The sequence below is a fragment of the Peromyscus californicus genome, unplaced genomic scaffold (assembly GCF_007827085.1).
Source record: "Peromyscus californicus insignis strain IS unplaced genomic scaffold, ASM782708v3 Scaffold_16__1_contigs__length_79575227, whole genome shotgun sequence".
Lineage (NCBI taxonomy): Eukaryota > Metazoa > Chordata > Mammalia > Rodentia > Cricetidae > Peromyscus > Peromyscus californicus.
In genome coordinates, this window is record NW_026294458.1 from 75,147,589 (window position 1) to 75,161,651 (window position 14,063).

General features: G+C 48.2%; 1 protein-coding gene across 12 annotated transcripts in view; it reads right to left on the minus strand.

Moving 5' to 3' along the window:
* Cldn14 (claudin 14) overlaps positions 1–13,164 on the minus strand; it is a 103,523-nt gene extending 90,359 nt beyond the window's left edge. For 10 of the 12 annotated variants that reach the window (XM_052741243.1, XM_052741248.1, XM_052741247.1 and 7 more), the window contains exon 1: positions 12,776–13,138. The gene's annotated coding sequence lies outside the window, so the exon portion shown is untranslated. Of the gene's footprint in view, positions 1–12,775 lie in introns of all 12 variants that reach the window. The other 2 variants (XR_008218930.1, XM_052741249.1) reach the window with 2 other exon arrangements.
* Positions 13,165–14,063: the final 899 nt, after the last annotated feature.

Sequence of the window (14,063 nt, forward strand, 5' to 3'; positions counted from 1 at the left end):
GTCCAGAATGTATCTTCAGCTCGCCAGTGATTGCTAGCCCTGGGTTTCATCAACCACATCATATGTCAAAGTCTCAAAGAAAGACAGCCTGACTTCCAAGACTCACCAACTGTTAGTCTGCCTGATGGGAGAAGCCGACCCTACCTCAACCTGGATCTCAGAAGGCATCCATATTCAGGAAGAGTTCCTGCCTAGAAATTGGATCCAGTTTCTTCCTCTATTTATCTCACAATATACCCAGGGAAGGGATAGTTGATGTAGACAAGCAATAATTCTCCCCGCCACACAACTTCAGTTACGAGGTAGAAAAGCCTGGAGGGGCCCAAGAATGTCAAGAAGAGCCAACTGTTGATTAATGGATGCTGAGCACTGCTGCCTTGGAAGGCGGGACTGGCTGGTTTGTGGCTGTTGTTCTGAAGCCCGGGCTTACAGGTAGTCCTTCATCGGAAGGTGATTGATCACACAAGTCCTTCCATTTAGGAGGACAACTGTAGAAGGACCTGTGGGTGTGGCCAACCGTAGAGCTTAGCCCTTTATCACAATACTCTTGCTTGAAGTACTTCTTAAATTGAGGACAGTTCCCACTTTGTCCCCTCTGTCTGTCTTCTGTGCTTCACAAACATCCTTCTTGGCTCTTCTTAACATAAAATGTATTCTTCCTTCGAGCCTGAAATCATCCAGGTCCATTCACCTCAGATCCAGGGGCAACTCAGAGAACTTAGAGTGAAGTCAGCTCACCATTTAATTTACAGTTGGGGTGGGGAGGAAACCGAGGCGTTCTTAGGATAAAACAAAGCCATTCCATTTTCCTCCTGCTTTCCTTCACGTCACTCAAAGGACATTTACCTGTCATGCAGCAGCTCAAGGTGAGATGAGAGAGATTCGGAAATCGGTCCTTGCCACCGTCTCGGGAGCTCACGCGTGATGGAGACAGTCAAGCACGGATGTGAATATGGAAGAGGGACCGTAGAAACAGGAGTGTGTGTGGGGGAAGACAAAAAGTGTCCTTCCTGCCTATGCAGCCAGCATGCAGCACATCACTCAGACCTCCCCTTAAGAAGTGCTCTCTTAGCTTGGGGGAGCGGGAGATCCTAGCTGGATCAACAACAGAGAGGGAGAACAAGGAATAGGAGACCATGGTAAATGAAGATCACATGAGAATAGGAAGAAGCAAAGTGCTAGAGAGGCCCACAGAAATCCACAAAGATTGTGTGCTAGAAACCCCATCGAACTACTGAGGGATCTGGATGCAGAGATCCACGGCTAGGCCCCGGGTGGAGCTCTGGCAGTCCAATTAGCGAGAATGAGGAGGGTTTATATGAGCGAGAATTGTTGAGACCAAGGTTGGATAAAGCACAGGGACAAATAGCCAAACGAATGGAAACACATGAACTATGGACCAATGGCTGAGGGGTCACCAACTGGATCAGGCCCTCTGAATGGATGAGGCAGTTGATTGGCTTGATCTATTTGGGAGGCATCCAGGCAGTGGGACCGGGTCCTGTGCTCATTGCATGAGTTGGCTGTTTGAAACCTGGGGCCTATGCAGGGTCCCTTGGCTCGGCCTGGGAGGAGGGGACTGGACCTACCTGGACTGAGTCTACCAGGTTGATCTCAGTCCACGGGGGAGGCTTCGCCCTGGAGGAGGTGGAAATGGGGGGTGGGCTAGGGGGCAGGTGAGGGGGGTGGGAGGGGGGAGAACAAAGGAATCTGTAGCTGATATGTAGAACTGAGTTGTATTGCAAAATAAAAATAAAAATTAGCCGGGCGGTGGTGGCTCACGCCTTTAATCCCAGCACTCGGGAGGCAGAGGCAGGTGGATCTCTGTGAGTTCGAGGCCAGCCTGGACTGCCAAGTGAGTTCCAGGAAAGACGCAAAGCTACACAGAGAAACCCTGTCTCCAAAAACCAAAAAAAAAAAAATAAAATAAAATAAATAAATAAATAAAATAAAATAAAAATTAAAATTAAAAAAAAAAGAAGTGCTCTCTTGCTCATCTGCGGGGCCCCTTAGCTTTTGATCTGAAGTCGTGTTGTTCTTGGGGTACTTCACCTAATGCCTGAGAAGGAGGAGGGTCTGTGGCTCAGCCATGTCCCTCGCTGTGTGTGGCTCAGCCATGTCCCTTGCTGTGTGTCTTCTCGAAAGGTTGGAGAATAGATTTTGATGTAAAGCTTGTCTGGGCTTCCCTGGAGCTCTGGCACGTGATGGGTGGGGGTGGGTTAGCACAGTGGTCACTGGGGGGCTTTTGTCTGGTGGCTCTCCAAAACTTAAAAATACAAATATGAGTGACACCAACATCCCTTGCACTCCATCTCCAGCCCTCTTTTCAAACACTCTCCCTATCATTTCTTTATTTCTGAATTTTATTTATTTGGTGTGTGTGTTTGTATGCATGAGTGCACGGAGGTCAGAGAAGAACATGTTGGAGCTTATTCTCTCCTGCCATCCCCGGGTCTCGGGGACTGAACTCAGGTCATCAGGCTTGGCAGTAAACTTACCCACTGAGCCATCTTGCCCATCATTGTCATTTCTTTAAAATCTCAGGTGTGCTGTGGCACCGGGCTGCTGCTGGACAGTCACTGTTATGACATTGCTGTCATTTAAATCCAACAACCAATCATGGGGGGGGCAGTATGATCAGACTTGATCATACTGAAGATCAAGTATGCGTTCCAGGATACACCAGGCGAGTACTCTACCACTGAGCTACACTCCCAGTCCACAATAGCCAATAACATCCCTATTAACCAATTTGGCTGCTGCTTTTGTGATTGCTGATTTGAGTGGTTCTGGTTCTGCTCCACACAGCTTAGGGAGCAGCCTTGAGGGAGAGAGCTCCACCTACTTTGGGTCTGTCTGTTTCCTGGTCTCCTGACACTATAACAAGCCAGGGCCCAGCACATGCCACCACAGACAGAGCTCCGTGTTCCCTACCACGACAACCACATCCTCTGAGCCTTGAGACAACAGAAACCCTAACCACCTTAGCTGGCTTCACTAGGCACTGTGTCACAGTGGCCAGAGAAACAGTGGGGCAGCCATCACTTCGTCACTGTGAATGGAAGGACTGGCTGGGCTGAGGATCTTCGACAGATGTCACAAGTATTCAAGGCTGGTTGGTGGAAGCCAGCCAACACAGAGCCAAGATCCTGCTTCTTGATGGCTTGACGGGGTGGAAAGATGACCTTTTAACAGAACCCTCCAAACTCAGACCTTAATCCTTATGTCACTACAACTTGCCTTTCAAGGCACCCCATGGAGATATATTGTGTACCCTAATAAACTTGTACCCTGATAAACTTGCCTGAGGATCAGAGGACAGAGCCAGCCACTAGATTAGACACAGAGGTCAGGCAGTGGTGGCACACACCCTTAATCCTATCACTTGGGAGTCAGAGATCCATCTGGATCTCTCTGAGATTGATCCAATATAGGAGAGAGAAAGAGAGTCAGGCAGTGGTGGCACACACCTTTAGTCCCAGTACTGGGAAGCACACACGCCTTTAATGCCAGGAAGTGATGTCTGGGCAGAGAAAGGTATATAAGGCGTGAGGAGACAGAAACTCACTCTCTTTAGATTGAGGATTTTGTAGTGGTAAGCAGAGCTGGCTTGCTCTGCTTCTCTGATCTTTCAGCTTTCACCCCAATATCTTGCTCTGAGTTTTCTATTATAAGACCTTCTAAGATTCGTGTTACACCACCCTGCTGTATGATATGATGCACACAATGCTTCTTAGGAAAAACAACTAGCCCCAGTTTAACTATGACTCAAGATTTAGCCATTAGGGTGACCTTGGGAAGAGGAAGAGGACGGGGGGGGAGGGGAGGAGGGGCCAGGAGAGGGCCTCGCAAACATTTATGAGAATACCAGAAACCGGGCAACGATCACTATTGAAGATGGCCAATGTGACGCGTGCCCGGGAGGGAACAAGCTCTCTCGTGTGTTTTTGATGCTCTCCCAAGATATATGGTGATGCTGTCCCCACATTACCACAGAAGTGTCTATAATTACACTTTCAATGTGTGTGTCCCTATATTGGCACATGCAATGTGGAGGTCAGAGGTCAACCTTTGGTGACTTCCTCCATCATTCCCTACATGATTTTTTTTTTTTTTGAGCCTGTCCTGAAACTTGCTCTGTAGACCAGGCTGTCCTCAGACATGCACCACCACTGCCCGTGTTCCTCTGACTTTCCCCCAGGGTGACTTCAGGCTCTTCTCCCCCAGGGCGACGCCCCAAGATTCTGGACCAGTCTTGGTTGGAAGGTTTCCAGGAGGCTGAAGAGGGAGCCATCCGTGCGGGATGAACTTCAGACCCACCCACAGACAGAGGAGATGGCAGTTCTTGGAAGGCGATGCCCTTTAGACATTACCTCCAGGTGCCCTGATTGATGGAGGCAGACCCTGCCAGATTCCGTTCTCCAGACTGGAGATTCCAGAAGAGGGCTCATACTGGGAGTGATATTTTCTTGGACTGTCACCAGGGATTATGAAGAACTTTCCTCACCCCTACGTGTCTAAGGTATGAAGGACAAAGGTCAATCTATAGAGAACTGACATGGTGAAAGACACAGAGATGAATTTCCCTGGGTAAAATCTGAAGAGTCAACGTCTCACAGCATCATCTCAGCCCGGTGCGTGCTCTCCCTAAAGTGAGACCAGCCAGCTTCAGGGCCTCCAAGCACAGCACAGCAGGCTTTATTCTATACCACCCTCTTAACGGGTTCTGTGAGGGGTGCAGATGGGGAAGACTTTTGGTGTCGATATTCTCTGGGCTTCTACATTTTTACTGCCTGGAGTTGGGTTTATTGGTTTTGGTTTGGGGTCTCTGTGTAATTACAGGCCGGTTGTAATCTGAATCTGTGCTGGGGGCTTGTGTGGGTTGTGGCCACGTGAACTGCATGCATTCCCCCAACAGGGAGCACCTCAGAGAGCGTTAGCCTCCCTCTCCCTCCTCTTTCTTCTCTTCTTTCTTCTCCCTCTGTTTTGTTTCAAAACAGAGTCTCACTATGTAGTCTAGGTTGGCTTTGAACTTGCAATGTAGCCCAGGCCGGCTTAAGACCTCTGAACTTCTCATCTCCACTTCTTGAGTGCCAGAGTGCAGCCTTCTGATTCAGGGTAGTGTGGCCAATGTGCATTTCACGTGGGTAACCCGCCATATAGAATCCTGTTTCCCTAACCACCAGGCTCCACAGCCCTCAGCAGCTCTTGGGGAAGAAGAAATTAAAGAGGACTTGATTTTCTTAGCATCCATCACACTTAGCCACAGAAGCCAAGACATTAATCACCACAGTCAACCTGTTCCTTGGTAATAAATGGATATAAGTGTTCTTGCTTATCAGGCTTAGAATTCTCAAGTCTGGCTACATTCCTCATCCTCTATGTCTAGAAGGTGTAGGGAATTAGATTTGGGTTTTGTTTTTTAAAATTTTATGTATATGGGTGTTTTGCCTGAATGTATCTCTGCATACCACTTGTGTGCCTATTGCCCATGGAAACCAGAGGACATGGGATGCCCTGAAATTGGAGTTACAGATGGTTGTAAGCCACCATATGGGTGCGGGAACTTGAACCCAGGTCCTCTGGGAGATCAGCAAGTGCTCTTAACTGCTGAGCCATCTTTCCAGCCCTAAATTCATTTTTTTTTCCAAACAAGTGTTTTTGGAAAACTGTGATCAAAATTGTGTCTGGTGTCTGGAATTCTGACTAAAATCTAGACTGTACTACTAACTAAACATGACCTGGCCTAGCAAATGATTAATCTAAGCCTCAGCTTCCTCACCTGTGAAATGCGTTTACCATTCCATGGGTGAGCTGAACAGAGTGATGCACAGAAGTCACCAGGCTCATTCCTGGTGACCTGCAAGTGGCCCCCGAATAACAGCTGTCACCATATCTAACCTTGTCTCCTCCCAGTTCCGTGCTCAAAATGAGGGCTCCACTTACCAAATGACAGTTGGAGACTATCAAGACAGTGTCTACTATGTCTGTGTGGAGTCACACCGTGGTTACTGGAGAGCCAGTGCACATCTGTGTGGAGTCACACCATGGTTACTGAAGAGCCAGTGCACATCTGTGTGGAGTCACACTGTGGTTACTGGAGAGCCAGTGCACATCTGTGTGGAGTCACACCGTGATTACTGGAGAGCCAGTGCACATCTGTGTGGAGTCACACCATGGTTACTGGAGAGCCAGTGCACATCTGTGTGGAGTCATACTGTGGTTATTGGAGAGCCAGTGCACATCTGTGTGGAGTCACACTGTGGTTACTGGAGAGCCAGTGCACATCTGTGTGGAGTCACACTGTGGTTACTGGAGAGCCAGTACAAACTCTAGGAGCTACAGCGTCAAAGGGGTAAACATGGTTGGGGGCGGACAGGAGGGAATTACAGAGAGTTCAGAGAATCACACAAGTCTGGGCACCATGCAGATGCTGAAGCCAGTGATTTTGAGAGCTTGCAATTGAATTGAATGACTTGTTTTGTGAGCCTTTTCCTCTCTATGCTTTACTCCACTGAAGCCACCCCAAAAACTACTCCCCAGCCAACAACAATCAAACCTTTAGCCGAAAAAATGTGTCGGTACTGTCAAAATTAGAGCTCTTGTTTTGTTTGTCAATTTATCTTAAATTATTCATCTGTATCAGGAAAACTACAGATCTACAAGTGCATTGCTACCCTTATATGTACTTATCCATGTCACACCACAGAAAGCAAAATGTAACCATCAGTGTGTATCAGTTACTTTTCTATTGCTGTGATGAAATGCCAGGACCTAAGACGACTAACTTACAGGAGAAACGTTTATTGGGCTTATGGCTCCAGAGGCGTCAGAGTCCATCATGTCAGGGAGGCATGGTGGGAAGAGGCATGGCAGCAGGAAGCTGAGAGGGCACATCTCCACTGCAGACACAAGGCAGAGAGTGAACAGAGCTGTCCAGAGACCATAAACACTCACAGCCTGCCCCCAGTGACTCACTTCCTTCAGGAAGGCTCCACCTCCTGAAGGTTCCACAGCCAACTAGGGACTAGCTACTCAAACACCCGCGACTATGGGGACATTTCTTATTCAAACCACCACAACTGTATTTTGTGTGCTTGTAACAAATATTTAAAAGTTTAAAAGTCAAAACAAAACAATATTTTTGTTTGCTTTTTGGGTTTTCAAGACAGAGTCTCACTGTGTAGCCCTGGCTGTCCTGGAACTCACTCTGTAGACCAGGTTGGCCTCAAACTCAGAGATCCACCTGCCTCTGCCTCCTGAGTGCTGGGATTAAAGGTGTGCACCATCATACCTGGTTAAAAATCAACACTATTTTAAAATAACACTACAAACTTCAAATAACCAGTAATATATTTAATTAAATACATACAAGATACATCTGTCCCTGTTAGTTTTGTCTGCTCAACATGGTCCAGAGTCATCTGAGAGGAAAACCTAGATTGAGGAATTTCCCAGATCAGACTGGACTGTGGGCGTGTCTGTGGGACGTTGTCTTGATTATTAACTGACGCAGGAGGGTCCCGCCCACTGTGAGCAGCACCATCCCTAGGCAGGTGGTCCTGAGTTGGATAAGGCAGGTCAGCATGAATCCATGAGAAAGCCAGCAAGGTGGTGAGCATCATTCCCTCATGGTTTCTGCTTCAGGCTCCTGGCCTGACTTCCCTTAGCGATAAACCGTGGTCTTTAAAACAAAGATGCCATTCCCCCCACCCAAGTTGCTTTGGGGTGTGTGTTTTATTACAACAGCAGAAAGACACCAGAATAATTTCTCTATGAAACCTCTGAAGTATATCTGAGAAAAATTAAAGAGGCCGACAGAGGGATATACTATGTTCATTGACTGGAGGATGCAATGTTTTAAGATACTTGTGTTTTATAAGCATATGGATTTGTTCTATAGAAACTGCATAAAAACCCAAGCAGATGTCTTGAAGAGAAACTAATAGGCTGACTCTAACAGATGCAGAGAGACACGAAAGCTTTGAAATACTGCAGTGGTTATTTTGCTGTTGCTGTGATAGCATGCTGTGACCAAAGGCAACTTAGGGAAGGGTTTGTTTGGGGCTTGTTGTTCCTGAGGACTAAGAGTTCACCATGGCCTTGGAGGCATGACAGCCAGAGCTGGAAGCCGAGCGCTCACATCCTCGATGATAAACATGAAGCAGAGAAAGCGACCCGAGTAAGGCTTTAAACTCTCAAAGCCCACCTCTAGCGACCCACTTCGTCTAGCAAGGCTGTACTTCCTCCCCGGACGGCACCAGCAACTGGGAACCGAGAATTCAAATACCAGAGTCTGTGGGGGACATCTCGTTCAAACCACCCCAAAGATCCAAAATGATGTTTGAAGAAAGAACACCAACCCAGAAAACTTACATAACTCACAGTGTAATGGTACAACAGTCAAAATCAACTGGATTAAATCAAGCTTAACAATAGACCAGCACACAATGCCAGCTGGAGTCTGTGCAAAGGTATCCAAGTCATTCATGGAGAAGGGAGAGTCTTTGTCATACGTGTTGCTGAAACTGGAAACACAATAATCATACAGTGAAGTACTCTGCTTCAATGAAGATGGACGGACTGTGGAAACATCTGACGAGGCAGACAAACCAAGCACAACATACCAAGGAACAGACGTCAAACCAGAAAGCATTGCACATAGTTAATTCCATTCACAGAAAATCTAAACAAAGACAAAGGTGACTTAGAAACCAGAAAGGGCTGAGGAGAGAGAGAGGGGCAGTCACTGGAGGGGGCTGAGGAGAGAGGGAGTCACTGGAGGGGGCTGAGGAGAGAGGGAGTCACTGGAGGGGGCTGAGGAGAGAGGGAATCACTGGAGGGGGCTGAGGAGAGAGAGAGTCACTGGAGGGGGCTGAGGAGAGAGAGAGGGGCAGTCACTGGAGGGGACTGAGGAGAGAGGGAGTCACTGGAGGGGACTGAGGAGAGAGGGAGTCACTGGAGGGGGCTGAGGAGAGAGGGAGTCACTGGAGGGGGCTGAGGGAGCTTCCTGGTATGACGGAATACGTACTGTGCTCTGAGAGGTGGTTGCCAAAGTGTCTGTAATTCTACGTCGGTTGAACTGTATATATGCCTGTGTATCTCAGTTATGATAATTATACTCAAATAAAAACTTTAAGAAATGAAAACTTATTAAGAGGAGGAACTACTGTATCTTTTCACGGCTCCCAGGGACCGACTTGACTGGGGCATCGAGGGAATAGAGAAAAAACAAATACAGACTCAGAGCAGTGACTGGGTGGCCTGGGCTCTCAGCTGGGGACGGCGTGTTTTATACCCAGCTGCTTTAAACGGCTCTTCTTCTGTCCGTTTCTTTGTTTCTTTATCCTTATTTCTCTCTTCACATTTGTTTCTTCCTTTCTCTGCATCCTCTTTTCGGTTGTTTTAACCTCACAGTGGCTCCGCCTTAATCTACTGCTCTCTGCTGGCATTAGCAACTCGGCAGTGACCGCCCGCTTCTCTAGCAATGGCCTGGCTGCTCAGGCCACAGCCTGGGGGGATTCTGTTCCCTCGGGCACCGGCCCTGTCACTGCCGCTAAGATAGCTTTAATTAAATCTCTATCAATCTAATTATGAATAAGACTTGAGATTCAAAGGCTGGGGTAAAAACCTGTGAGCTCAGGGAGGCCGAGTAGCAACTAGCTGACCCTTGCCCTTTGCTGATGTCCACGGAAGCCCCATGTGTGGGGGTATTGTGTTCCCCAAAATATTGTGCACCCTAATAAACTTATCTGGGGTCAAAGAACAGAACAACCACTAGATACAGAGGCTAGAAAATGGTGGCACTCACGCCTTTAATCCTAGCACTCCAGAGGCAGAAATCCCTCTGAATCTGTGAGTTCAAGGCCACATTGGAAAAGGCCAGGCATGGTGACACACGCCTTTAATCCCAAGAAGTGAGCCTTTAATCCCAGGGAGTGATGGCAGAAAGCAGAAAGGTATTTAAGGCGTGAGGACCAGAAACTAGAAGTATTTTGGCTGGTTAAGCATTTGGATGGTTAAGCTTTCAGGCTTTTGAGTAGCAGTTCAGCTGAGATTCATTTGGATAAGGACTCAGAGGCTTCCAGTCTGAGGAAACAAGATCAGCTGAGGAACTGGAGAAGTGAGGTAGCTGTGGCTTGTTCTGCCTCTCTGATCTTCCAGCATTCACCCCAATACCTGGTCCAGGTTTGTTTTTATTAATAAGACCTTTTAAGATTCCTGCTACACCCATGCTTCCCCTTCACCAAAGCAGAAACACCTGGGCCACTCCAAACCCCACCCTACTACTTCCTGTGTCTCTCGGGTCTCTCCCGGACATCCTCTGATGCTCTGTGGTTACTTTCTGTCAACTAGTTGCTAACTCAGCCTCCTGACCAAAGGTTAATTTTATTTAATTATGCAAATGCAAACCCGGGGTTCACAGTGTGATCGAATATCCCCAACACTTTCCCATTACTCCTTTGGTCTGCATAAGCGTACTTGTCCCTGGAGTATTCCCTCATCCGACCTAGGAGAGTCCCCTACAGCCAACGTTTACACTCTTGTCCTTGTTTGGGCCCCATTGCCTGCATCCATACACAGCTTCCGGCACTTACACCTGACTGAGAGTGGAGGGGGAATAAAGAAAAAGCAGACAGACAGACAGACAGACAGACACAGAGAGCTGGGTTGGACAGACTGGGCTCTCAGATGGGGAAAGCTTAGTCCCTAGAAGTCAGAGTGTTTATTTTATACTCTGAACAGAAAAGGTGGGTTGTTACATACAGATAACAAGGAGGCAGGGTGTGGGGTATACAGATGACTCAAGGGGAAAGCCTGAGTTCATCTTGGTAGGAAAAGCCTCTCTAGTGGAGTGTCTTCAGGCCATAAACATCCAGGGAGGGGAAGCTATGGAGACATGTTCTGCACACACTATCATTATGCACACAGGGACCCGAGGGAAGGCTTTGCCCTTTCCCTGTGAGCCACACCCCCTGGGGAGAAGGCTTTGCCATCACTCCACGGGTCTCAGGCTCTGGGGTCCTTGACATGACCATGTCCATGTCAACAACACACAGTCACTCAGGACTTCACTCTCTCAGGACTTCCTCCACACCCTGTAAGAAATGTTTGATCCCGGGTTGTCCCAGTCTATGGCTCTGTATGTTTTGCAATGTGAGTTCCTGTGTATGATGGTGTGGACTGTGTCATATAACTTCTTGGATTATAGCCCCCCTTGAAGTTCTTAGAATTCTGCTCCTGAAATATTGTTTTGACTAACAACAGTCCATAGAACACTTTTTGCTGTTTGTGATGGAACAGTTTGTTGTTGTTGTTTTTTAATATAAAGAAGCCATCTTCTCCTCTTAACCTGAGTTTTGATTAGTCATTTTTTCATTTCTGCAGATCTACCAAGGAGAGAGGCAGCAAAACTCTTTAAAACCATTGACCCAGTTCCCAAGGCCTCACTTCCTCCTCTCACACCCCTCCCCCATGGCCCATCGTTTCTGGTAGAGGCAGGTTTGTTTGTTTTGTTTTGTTTTGTTTTTCAAGACAGGGTTTCTCTCTGTAGCTTTGGAGCCTGTCCTGGAACTCACTCTGTAGCCCAGGCTGGCCTCGAACTCACAGAGATCCGCCTGCCTCTGCCTCCCAAGTGCTGGGATTAAAGATGTGCGCCACCGCTGCCCGACTGAGACAGTTTTTAAAAAAATCAGGTTTAGAGAAAAAGAGAAGTCAAACTGAAAAGGAGAGGTGACTTCATCTCTCCCGAGGAACAAAGTCGGGCAAAATCACTGATTTATCTTCTTAAGTAGTTTTACTCCCGTGGAATTGAAGTTCCTGCTTTTACAACGACTCCAGATAATGCCGCGGGTTGTACCATCTGCTCCTGTGGCCGCGGGGATCCTGGTCTACTCTGTGTCTTGCAGCCCTAACTCACCCCTACGCTCAGCAGTGTCTAGTTATGACGACCTCCTGTTGTAACAGATAACAGGAGTGTGTCCTCTGCTGAGTGCCAGCTACGACTTCATGCAGCCTGTCTGTACCACCTAACTTCCGTCTCTACATCAACTCCGTGAGGCAAGGACTGACAGACACATCTCCATTTTACAGACAAGGGAAGGTGACATAGCTTGGCACTAGGATTTGAATCCCGATGGTATGGCCTCCAGGATCCTATGTAGTCTCAGGACACTTTCCTCAAAAGAAAATAAACAAAGCCATCACTAGGTGAGCCACTGGAGACGTGTTTGTTAACAGAGACAGCCCTGGATGGACAGCCTTGCTCACAGGGAACCTAAGCAATGTTCATCAGTACAGATGTATATCACCCTCTTTCCAGTGAGAGGACCCTAGGAATGAGCCTCTGTGAAACTCCTTAGTGGAGAATATGATGCAAGCCCCAGTGACCCTCAGTCCAAGTGCTCATCGGGTTTTCTATTTCCTTTGGGATCCAATCTGGCTGGTAACACACATGAACGCAAAGCCCGTGTAACCCTGAGTAATTATTCAATCTCCATGTCCTCCGTGATCAAAGCCACACCGTCCCTTGTCACCAACTCGGTAAAGAACGTCTGTCTATGTTCTGGCATTCCCTTGAGCTCGGCTGGATACACGAATTGCTCAAACAAGCCGGTGAATTAATCACTGATTCAACAAGACACGGAGGTTCCTCTTCCTTTCCTTCCCTCTCTCTTTCCTTTTTACCTCTTTCTCCATCCCACGGCCTGTTCTACCTTCCATGACTGAGAGAGACTCAAACACCAAAACAATATCAGACAGAGACGTCACTCACGGTGTTGATGGGTCTCCCGCCAGGTCCAGTAGTATATCCAAGCGCCTGTCCAGAGCTCCTCTTGAACATCTTATGGGGCTTCTTGTCCAGGTGCCCCTGGCTCCTGCTTCTTCTGCCTGGCGGGTTGTACGCACCCCCTGGGCAATTTCCCTTGCTCACCCTCCCCACCAATCAGATCCACCTGGCTTTCCACTGGGCCCTCTCCTTCCCGAGGCTGCTGGACACTCTGCTGGTGCCCAGGATGCTCTCAGGCTTCCCACAGTCCCAGCCTGAGGGATACCTAGTTTCAGCTATCAACGCTGCCCTTTCAGAACATGCCATTCTGACTCTGTCCGCTTTAAAAGGGGCCAGTGTCTCTCTCAGGCCAGCTCACAGAGTCACTGTTCTCCTAACAAAAGGCCAACCAAATTCTGAGAGTCTTTCACTGACGTCTCCGCGGCTCAAATGACCTGTTTTCTTAGGCTTCATTGTTGCCGGTCACTGCTGGTGACTCTTGGTGTCCAAATTCAGAAGAAAGCTCAGATTGAGAGTGGCATTAAGAAAGAGGAAAGTATCCAGAGAAAAATCAAGGTGGTGAGGGGGTTCAGGGAAGAAATGCATATGGCGGAAGGGCCTGCGCTGACAATCAGATTGGAGGGAGATGAGATAAGAGGGGACCAGAGAGCCCGCTCCACCAGGCAGCAAGGAGAAATGCACGCAAGAAATGTCTCCTTGGGCAAAGGGGGAAACAGCAAGCTGTGGGGAAAAGACAGAGACCGGAACATAAAGATCCACTTGTACATATCTCTATTGCCAGGGGAAGGTGACAGGAACTTCACTGCTCACTGCCCAGGTTACACCCAAAGCTCATTCACTCCCACTGTTCAGCTGAAGGCTGGGTCCAGAAAGGGCTTCCCCAGCGGAAGACAAGGGCTCGTGTTATTCCACAGTTGGCTTAAGGCTGGGCACGCTCACCGCTGCATGCTACTTGTTCTATTCTTCATCCACGCTTGTCGACATAATGTACACAAGACCCCTCGGTGTGAGACTCTGCCCTGAGCACGGGACAAAGCATGGCAGATTTGGAAGCAAAGCCGTCCCGCAGCCGCACAGGCTCACTGTCCCAGCTCCGTTCCTAGTCACTGAACGGCCTTGGGAGGTATCATATGTGCCCTGGGTCTGTCTTGATCTTTAAAATGAGTTTAGAGATATTGATGAACTAGGAGCTGGAGAGAGGACTCAGTGAAGAAAGCGTTCACCGTACAAGCGTGAGGAAAGAGCTGAGCGTGGCTGCATTTGTCCGTCACCC